Here is a 10,183-nt window from a genome sequence, read left to right as displayed (position 1 = left end):
TGCTTGGACAGGACACTTCTTTTTCCTCCAAAACAGTATTGATCCCTGCATAGAGACACACGGGGACTACAAATTTCACGCCCCCAAATGAGACGGCACTCACAGCAGCCCCACTTCTGGTCCGTTAGACCGGTGTACTGCAGGCCAGCCCATAGAAGTCTGAGCTGACAAAGCTTTCCACTGCCAGCCGGCAAGCCAGTCAGACAGTCAGCCAGCCAGACAGACAGACAGACAGACAGTCAGTCAGTCAGTCAGTCAGTCAGACAGACAGACAGACAGCTATATCTTGAGAGTCAGCTAACCCAAATCAATCAGTCAGTCAGTCAGTGTAGTTAAGCAGCATTAGACTAAGCAGTGTTGGCTATAGTGACAGCATTTCATCCACACAGATAAGCCTCCATCAGGATCCATACACCGGCAATTGTGCCGCCTGGGAGGCCATGGAAGACGCAATTTGAGCAAAAGAAAATGACACCTCAGTGGAGGACAAAGAGATCGAATGGTGGAGGAGAGAAAGAAAGGAGGGGGGCGGGGGGTGGTGAAAGAAAAATACATAGTGATTTACACAAAAGTTCAAATGACAGGGAATTGGACACAGACACCTGGCTATGTTATTATATCAACATCAGCACACTTCTGCACCGGAGGTGGTGGTGGGGGGACTAGAGATGGTCTTCTGCACCGGAGGAGGTGGTGGGGGGACTAGAGATGGTCTTCCTCAAGACACACCCCCTCCTACACCCAACACCTTAAGACCATCTTGTTTTCATTTCTCCCTTTGTCTTCTTGTGGCAAAAGTGGGTACCATCAATTAACCCTAATTTATTTGTGCTTTTTGAGGGGTGCTGCAGGTTTAATGTTTGTGTTTAGGTCAATGTTTGATTTAAAAACGCCATTGACAATGAAGAGAAATTAATGTTTGTTTAGTCACTAACACAAACATTAAATCCCATTAACAATAAAGAGATATTAATATATAACGCCCCTCACTTCACACGGGTGTGATTTTTTAAATGCCACAGCTGTGTGTGTATGTGTGTGTGTGGTGGGGGGTGGTCCAAGTGGAGTGCGGGAGAGAACGAGAGCGGGGGCCGAGTTGATGGATATTTGTTGATATCTAGAGGCACCAGGGCCCTGATTGCCTTACATTAAACCGGCAATAACACCAATCATCATACTTACATCTCCACATGCCAGACAGACATATTGGATCAAACTCCCTTTCTCTCTCCCTGTTGTCTCTCTGTCACTCACACCGTCTCTCTCTCTCTCTCTCTCTCTCTCTCTCTCTCTCTCTCTCTTCCTGTCGATGCCTTGCTCTTTTCTCCTCTCTCCTGACATGCTTATTAGCCGTCATCGATCTGCGACGGTCAATTGTCAGCTCCTCTCTTCCGCAACGTATTGACAGCATAATCAGGGACAGAAATGGGAGGGGCTCTGTGGGTGTGCATGGGTGTGTGGGGGAAGAGGCGGTTAAAGACAAAATGGGAGGGATGGAGACGACGAGAGCCCGATTAAATTTGCTGTGGGCAGGTACATTATCAGTCGCTGGCTTGTTGGGCCCCAGTTGCGCTACTCATACCTTGCCGATCAATGCCCAGAGCTGGGAACGAAACCCAGACTTCCTGCTTGAAAACCACAACCTGTCGCGCCAATAGAGCTGAGCTAGATTGGCGGAGCAGTTACAGGTGGGTCTTTTGTGGGGTCACGTCCACCACCCCCTCCATTTGTTGAGCACATCCTCGTGTGCGTCCAAGTGCGCCCATGCTCTTTAGCTGTCACCCCAAGCAAGAGGAGCGCTCCACATCTTTTTTTTTTTCTTTTTTTTTCTTAATTTTTGATCCCACGATTTTGTCGTAACCCATTTTTCACCCGGTGCCAATTGCCTAAGCTGTAATCCTGGGCGCTACTCTCCCTCTGCCAACCTGGGGAGAGCCCTGAACTGAGCTTGTGCTTCATTCAATGCAAGATGAGTGAGCAGGCCCATTCTTATCACCTGTGTGTGTGCGTGCGTACGTGCGTTAGAAATGCCATTTATAAAATTGCCATCCAAAAATGTCCATTAATAACTAGCATAGTAATATAAATGTGGAATATTATACTCTCAGTTATAGTTATAGTTATAGTGAGTGTCACGGCTCGTCTCATCTGTCCTATATGTAGCACTTTGTTGACTGTGCCATGGCCCCATGGAGAACCCCCTACTGCCCTGACTCGCTGCCCAGCTTCAGGGCTCTCTCTCTGGGGACAGTAGCAGCTGGCATGCCCCCTCTCTAGCTGGAGGGCTGGCGCCCATGTCGCATCTCCTTCGCACCCATGCACACACACACACACACACACACACACACACACACACACACACACACACACACACACACACACGGCCTCTTCTGCCTATTAAGTTTTAATCAGGCACTTTGCTGGGCATCTGTTAGGGGCATCTCTGTCCGCTCTCTGCGTTAAGGACCTGTCGCCGCTGGTTAGGAGCCATACAGATCTGCTGACTGATAGGCCCCTGGCCCACTTAGCGCCTGACATCACCTTCGCCTGGCCAGTCACAGTCTAGTTAAAACACTAAATCACTGCAGTTTTATACCTCACTTCTGTTTTTAAACACTTGGATCTAGGACATTTCTGCAGAGCAGAGACAGGGTGTCCCCTTGAGAGGTCTAGAGACAGGAGGTCCCCCAGAGGTTTAGTCAAATACACCAGGATCAGTTTAACTCTGAGAGTGAGCTTGTGATCTTGTAGATTTGGTGTAGAGGGAAAAAGGGTATAGTATAGTTGTGTGTGTGTGTGTGTGTGTGTGTGTGTGTGTGTGTGTGTGTGTGTGTGTGTGTGTGTGTGTGTGTGTGTGTGTGTGTGTGTGTGTGTGTGTGTGTGTGTGTGTGTGTGTGTGTGTGTGTGTGTGTGTGTGTGTGTGTGCTCTTATGCACACATACATTTATGTGCGTATCAGGGAGTAAACATAAAACTGCATATGAGGCCAGTTATTGCAGATAGAAAATGATACCAATTGCCTTTCTGAATGGTGCCGTTCTGATTCAAGTTTACACACTCACTGATAAAAAAAAAAGATGCATTGAGATCTGTTGGTGTGTGTGTGTGTGTACATTTGTGTGTGCATGTTTGTGTAGCATCACACTTGATAACCGTGAAAAGAAAGCACCAGAGAGGGATGGGGGTGAGAGAGAAAGTGAGAATACTGGAAAAACCTGCAGAACATCACATCACTGGGAGAGAGAGACAGACAGACAGAGAGAGAGAAAGAGAGGTAACAAGGTCACCTTCACAGGTACTCTATCGATTAGAGATAACAACCCTCTCCAGTCCAGATATGCGCGCGCGCGCGCACACACACACACACACACACACACACACACACACACACACACACACACACACACACACACACACACACCCTATTGAGTGAGCAACCTTTATTGAATCAGACAGGTGGAAGATCGCAAGTTTGTATGGTGTGTTCATGGCAGGAGGAGGAGTGCACATGTATGGGATCCCAACAAAGGGCACCCCGCACGCATGCACACACACACACACACACACACACACACACACACACACACACACACACACACACACACACACACACACACACACACACACCCCTTCCCCTGGGTGATACTGACAGTGACGGTGACAACTTGAGCAGGGGTTGGATGTTTTTTCTCAGACAAGAAGAATTAGCAGTCTGCCAGCGAATCTTCTCTCCTTCTAATATCTGCCTGTCCACTCTCTCGCTTTCTCTCTCTGGCTGCTCCGTTCAGCTTCCCACCACATCGCTTCTGTCTCCTGTCACCACACACACACACACACACACACACACACACACACACACACACACACACACACACAGAGAGAGAGAGACCGTTTGTCTCCCCTGTCAGCCTCTCTGTGCCGGGCTGACGACTTAATAGCTCCCAGTGAGTGGATTTGAGCACTCCGCCTGTGTGTGTTTACACGCGCCTGTCACGCCCGCAATATTCATATGGTGATGAGAAATATTCATTTCTGGAGGGACGGGCGGCTGAGGGAGGGAGGGGAAGGTGATGGGAGGAACATACACACGTCTTCGCCTTCCTTTCGTCCTATCTGTGATTCCTGGTGTCCTGCATGTCTCTCTCTCTCTCTCTCTCTTCTCTCTCTCATTCCTTTGCACCTTTATCTGGTACCCCTTCTGGTCCACCTTCGTCAGTGTTTGTTTGATATCAAGCCGTCGGTGACGGTAAAGCTCAGAACTATTCCACATTGTGGGACAGTTCTAGAGTCATAATGAAAGTAGTGATGGATATTGGCAAGAACGATACTTGGGTCTCAATACAATAATGCCACAGACGAAAAACAGCCAGACTATTGATCCATAATGATAAGGGTTCAGGACAACAAGGCCTTTTCGTGGAGGGGTCAGAATGAAATTTGGACTTACTGTTTTTCGTCTGTGGTACTCATTTATTGTATCATCAGATATTGCGATGTGATATATATTGAGATGAATCACTGGAAGGCGAACTGCTATACTACAGTGGCATCTAGAGTGTCAGGACTTCTATCATTGGTTTCTATGCATAGGATTAGGAACAGAGTTTTTTTTCCCCCCAAAGTGTCGCGATACTACAGCCTATAACCTTGGGAAATAAAATATTGCGATATATTGCCCATCTCTAAAAGTAAGACGGACATGGATGGACAGGCACAAAAAAGAACAACAATGTGAATCGTATATACAGATATCAACAATATCTACAATTACGATTGATGAAAGATTTATTTTGGGGTGGGGGGGGTGGTGTCAAAATGGCAGATGCAATCTATTTGGTTGTACAGTAGATCGTCTATTTTCACGTATAACTGGTTTAAGTAGTTAATAAGCCTTGATTTGGTTGATTATGAAAAATCTAGTCGTTGATATATAATCCTTTTTATGTGCTTCTCGATTATTCAGTTCTAAGTACGTTATTGGCTTTAAATCTATATTTTTTGTTATATTTTGTGTTAATTGCCCAGCCCAGTCAGTCAGAGCTCTCTCTGTGTCTTGCTGTCCTGCAGACCTGCGGGTCGGCTGCCACAGGCCCCATGCAGCACTTATCTTGACACTGGAGCAGCAATCACACAGAGGGAGATTGAGCGCTGTTCATTTTGTGTCAGTGTGTCTGTGGCGACCAGGGACCAGAATGCAAACTCTTGCACGCACGCACACACGCACGCACGCACGCACGCACGCACGCACGCACGCACGCACGCACGCACGCACGCACGCACGCACAGTTTCATCCGCACAGCAGAGCTCACTCAATCACCCCGACCCCTGTTTAAAATGAATGGATAATATCATGCCTTTCACAGTTCACATCTCAGTCTCCATTCCGCTTCTCTTTCTATCACTCTCTCTATGTCTGTCTATCAGACTCTCCCTCACCTCTCTCTCTCTCTCTCTCTCTCTCTCTCTCTTTCTCTACCAGTTTATCACAGCGTTGTTCTGTTTTGTCTGATATGGGGCACCAATGCATTTTTATTTCCTATCTCTATGGCTGTTCTTTATTCAAGACAGTGTGAGCGTGATAGAGAGTTTGTCTTGGTGAAAAAGGCATGTCTTTGTCCTAGAAAATATAGGGTGTGTGTGTGTGTGTGTGTGTGTGTGTGTGTGTGTGTGTGTGTGTGTGTGTGTGTGTGTGTGTGTGTGTGTGTGTGTGTGTGTGTGTGTGTGTGTGTGTGTGTGTGTGTGTGTGTGTGTGTGTGTGTGTGTGTGTGCGCGCGCACACGTGCACATGCATGTGTGTGTGTGTGTGTGAGCGCACACGTGCACATGCATGTGTGTGTGCACGTGTGCGCGCGCACACGTGCACATGCATGTGTGTGTGTGTGTGTGAGCGCACACGTGCACATGCATGTGTGTGTGCACATGCATGTGTGTGTGTGTGTGTGCACATGCTTGTGTATGTGTGTGTGTGCATGCGTTCACTAAGTGCTGCTCCCTGGCTTCCTTGGGAGTAAATCAGCTCTTTAACTAAGCAATACAATTTGTAACCACTGGCAACCAGCGAGCCAATGACGTACCTCAGCTGCCTGATTGACAGCTGACTTTGTCCCAGTTTGTGCTGGTAACACGGGGCAACAAATTGGTCTTGTCGGGTGATGATGGAGTGACTGATGCGTGTGAGTGTGTATGTGTGTGTGTGTGTGTGTGTGTGGGGAGAGAGAAAGTGGACAGGCAGACAGAAAGAATGAAGAGAGCTTATCCCTCCCACTCAATTACTGACTGTGTGTGTGTGTGTGTGTGTGTGTGTGTGTGTGCGTGTGCGTGTGCGTACGCGTGCACTTGTCCCTCCCTTCCACTCATGCCCAGTTCTGGCAGAGGGCCATTGTCTATCTGTCTGCTGTCAATTACAGTCCAGTTCAATGTAGTCAGTCCATTCCACTCTACATACAGTTAATAATGTCTGTACATGTTGTAACCAACTAGATCCCAACTGAAGAGTGAAGTGATTTCTCTCTCTGTGTCTCTCTCTCTCTCTCTCTCTCTCTCTCTCTCTCTCTCTCTCTCTCTCCGTGTCTCTCTCCATAATAATAATCTTCATTGTCTTCACATGTATGTTCAAAAACACCCAATACAAAACAACACAGCACAGAAACACATGAGGCCCCTACTGTACAAAATATATCAACACAATACATGAGGCCCCTACTGTACACAATATATCAACACAATACATGAGGCCCCTACTGTACACAATATATCAACACAATACATGAGGCCCCTACTGTACAACATATATCAAGACAATACATGAGGCCCCTACTGTACAAAATATATCAACACAATACATGAGGCCCCTACTGTACAACATATATCAACACAATACATGAGGCCCCTACTGTACAAAATATATCAACACAATACATGAGGCCCCTACTGTACACAATATATCAGCACAATACATGAGGCCCCAACTGTACAAAATATATCAACACAATACATGAGGCCCCTACTGTACAACATATATCAACACAATACATGAGGCCCCTACTGTACAAAATATATCAACACAATACATGAGGCCCCAACTGTACAAAATATATCAACACAATACATGAGGCCCCTACTGTACAACATATATCAACACAATACATGAGGCCCCTACTGTACAACATATATCAACACAATACATGAGGCCCCTACTGTACAAAATACCAGTGTTTAATGCTGCGATGGCTGAGGGGACAAAACTCAGAAACTCTAAATCTGACCTTTTTCCACGCTAATTGGTTCTGCATCATTGTCCAGATGAAGCAATACAGGGGATGAAAGTGTTAACCGTGTGATGGCATTATTGTTAATAACAGAGAGTGTGGTTGTGCCAAGTTCGATGATCTTGGAAGCAATACGAGAAATACTGAAAAGTTTGTTTCTGTAAAGCCCAAACCACACCAATGGGTCGAGACGCAACAAAATGGTTTCAGCGTTCGTCCCAGCGGTATGTCCTGTTGCGAGTAGACCCATGTAAACGCATGTCGACGCAAGTCGAACCAATAGAGGGTATGCGCGTGACATCATCATCAAACCAGGAAGTTATGCGGGAACGCCTACTGAGTGGCAAAACACTACTTTCTGGCCTTGACAGCCCATATATCCAAACAGAAAAGTCCTATCTGATTGCATTAAATGACTTTAAACAACATTAAATTCACTTAGTCACTCACTTTGCCACTCGATTTACGACTCGATCTGCCATTCACTTTATGCATGGCATACCCTCTATTGATTCAATTAGTTCAATGCAATGGTTGCTTGCAACAACATGGGTCTACAATCTACATGGGTCTACTCACAACCGTTTGGTTGCAAGGAGTTGCATGGCGACCCATTGGTGTGTGGTTTTGGCTTTAGGCATGTAAAATCATGCTAGAACAATACAACAGAACAGGTTGAATAATGCTTTTGTACAGTAATATCAGAAGATGACTGGCAACTTAACTTACAGATTACATGGAGTCTTTGCTGGAAATGTGAATGGATAGATGTAATGTGTTGATCAAACCTAAGTCTCTTGTCCAGAGTGAGTCCAAGATATGTGAAACTGTCAACATGTTCTACTGTAATGGGTTCAGTCCAGTGTGGGTTTTTTCTGATTCCGAACGGAATGGAATATGGAAAATCAGACAGATCAGACAGATCCGTCTTGATCACGTGACTATATAGATAATGTTTACCGATTTGTTTAATGCACCCACTTTGATAAATCCCCATTTCCATATGAAATATTAAACAAACCATCTGTTCCTAATTACAGTGCCATGCTCTCTGTGGGATGGTTTTAGTAGCAAAGCACACATGCACGTGCACGCACACACAGACACACTGAGGGGAGTGTCATGCACGCACAGACACACTCGCACTCCTTTGCATTGGCCAGTGATGATGGAGGTAGTCCTTGTGAAAATAGTCAGTGAACCCAGAGGTCAGTTGCATTATGTTTCAGTGTGGCTGTATGAGCGACGTGTCGCTTTTGTCACATTGGACAATAGACCCACTCCAAGGAGAACCACGACAACTGCAAGCAAGTGCATTTCGACCTGCCTTTCTGTACGAATCGTGTCCTTTAAAAATAAATACATCGTCAATTCGTCACAATCCACCGATTGTGCGAGAGTACAGTACAGCGGCGGACCGCGCTAGCCACCCACGCCTCCCACTGTCAGTTTGACCTCTCGTGCAGATAGACGCCTTCTCCCATTGCCCACAGAAAAGACCTTCTCTGACTCTGTGGAGGCACAGGAAGAAATAGAAGAAGGTTAGGTATTTGTTTGGGTGGGCATTGTTTGGTATTGAGTGATCATAGAACTACAGTAGCAGTTAATAGCCAATAGGCAATGACTTACAGTAGACTTGTAGTGTGATGTAGGTAGATGATTTATTATGACAGGATCACAAAGTCCAAGGTTGATGCGTCATTCTTAGTACAGTATACTGTACTGTATGTGCTATTTTATAATGTATTTTTAATACTAAGGGAATGTTCCTCAACATAGTGAAAATGTGCACGCAAAGTTTCACTGCAATGTGCGCTGCGTTGATGAGTTGCATGAGTTGAGGCAATTTGCTCAGAAAGGGCCACACCTTGGCTGCAAACCTTCGATGTCAATCTCACACAGAGAGAGAGAGAGAGGGAGAAGAAGAGAAGGAGCCGGATGTGGAGAGAGAGAAATGCATACTGGAGACTGGTTGAGGGATGATGAGAGTTCAATGGCGACAGAGAGAAAGATGGGGCCAAATGACTTTCCATTCCCCATGGGGTGAACGCCATTGGCTTCCAGAGGCCTGTCATTGTCCGGAGCTTTCACTGTGATTGGGGCGTTCGAGTCGACAATTCTCTCAAGTCCTCTCTCTTTCTTTGTCTCTATCTTTCTCCCATGATCTCTCAATCTCTTTCAATATCTCTCGCACGCACGCGCGCACACACACACACACACACACACACACACACACACACACACACACACACACACACACACACACACACACACACACACCTCTCTGTCATGCTCTCAGGGTAAATAGCATGTTTTTTGTAATGCAGTTGAGCTCAACAAGGTACATTTCACCATAATACGACTTAATGGTCTCCACCAGGCCGATGGCATGGGGAGAGTATGTTTTGCACTCTGTCCGTGTGCCCGTCCGTCTGTGTACAGCTAATCGCCGGCACCGTTGGCCCAGTCAATGCCAAACTGTGCACACACACTGAGTCCCTGGATGCCAACGATTAACCTTTGCCTTGCATTTTTCACATCTGCTGGTTATAGCGCCACCATGAGGCCATTTCTGTAGATTACTTGTACACATTTTATTCATACATCTCGCAAATCAGTATACACTATCTCAATAGTCATGTGATCAACACGGATCTCTCTGACCCGAATAGAAAAGCTATTATTACCATCTTGGCCATTCACAAGATCACGAGATTTGATTAAAGAGCATCAATCCATCTTTTACTTATTTTAGCTTCTGTTGCTGGCCTCCATAGGCCTCCCATGGTAGAAACATGTACATGTCATGTCAATCCTCGGTGCACACGGTCATTAGTGGTTTTTAGCTCTCAGAATAGTACGATGTTGGGAGCTTAATAAAACATTAATTCGAGGTCGCACTAAGCATAATGAT

At 46.1% G+C, this 10,183-nt stretch overlaps 1 protein-coding gene across 2 annotated transcripts in view; it reads left to right on the top strand.

The window, feature by feature from the left end:
- camkmt (calmodulin-lysine N-methyltransferase) overlaps positions 1 to 10,183 on the top strand; it is a 131,315-nt gene that overhangs the window by 64,299 nt on the left and 56,833 nt on the right. The gene's annotated exons all lie outside the window — the stretch shown is intronic.

The sequence above is a fragment of the Electrona antarctica genome, assembly GCF_951216825.1.
Source record: "Electrona antarctica genome assembly, chromosome: 10".
NCBI classification, from domain to species: domain Eukaryota; kingdom Metazoa; phylum Chordata; class Actinopteri; order Myctophiformes; family Myctophidae; genus Electrona; species Electrona antarctica.
This window is presented reverse-complemented; position numbering and strand designations above follow the sequence as displayed.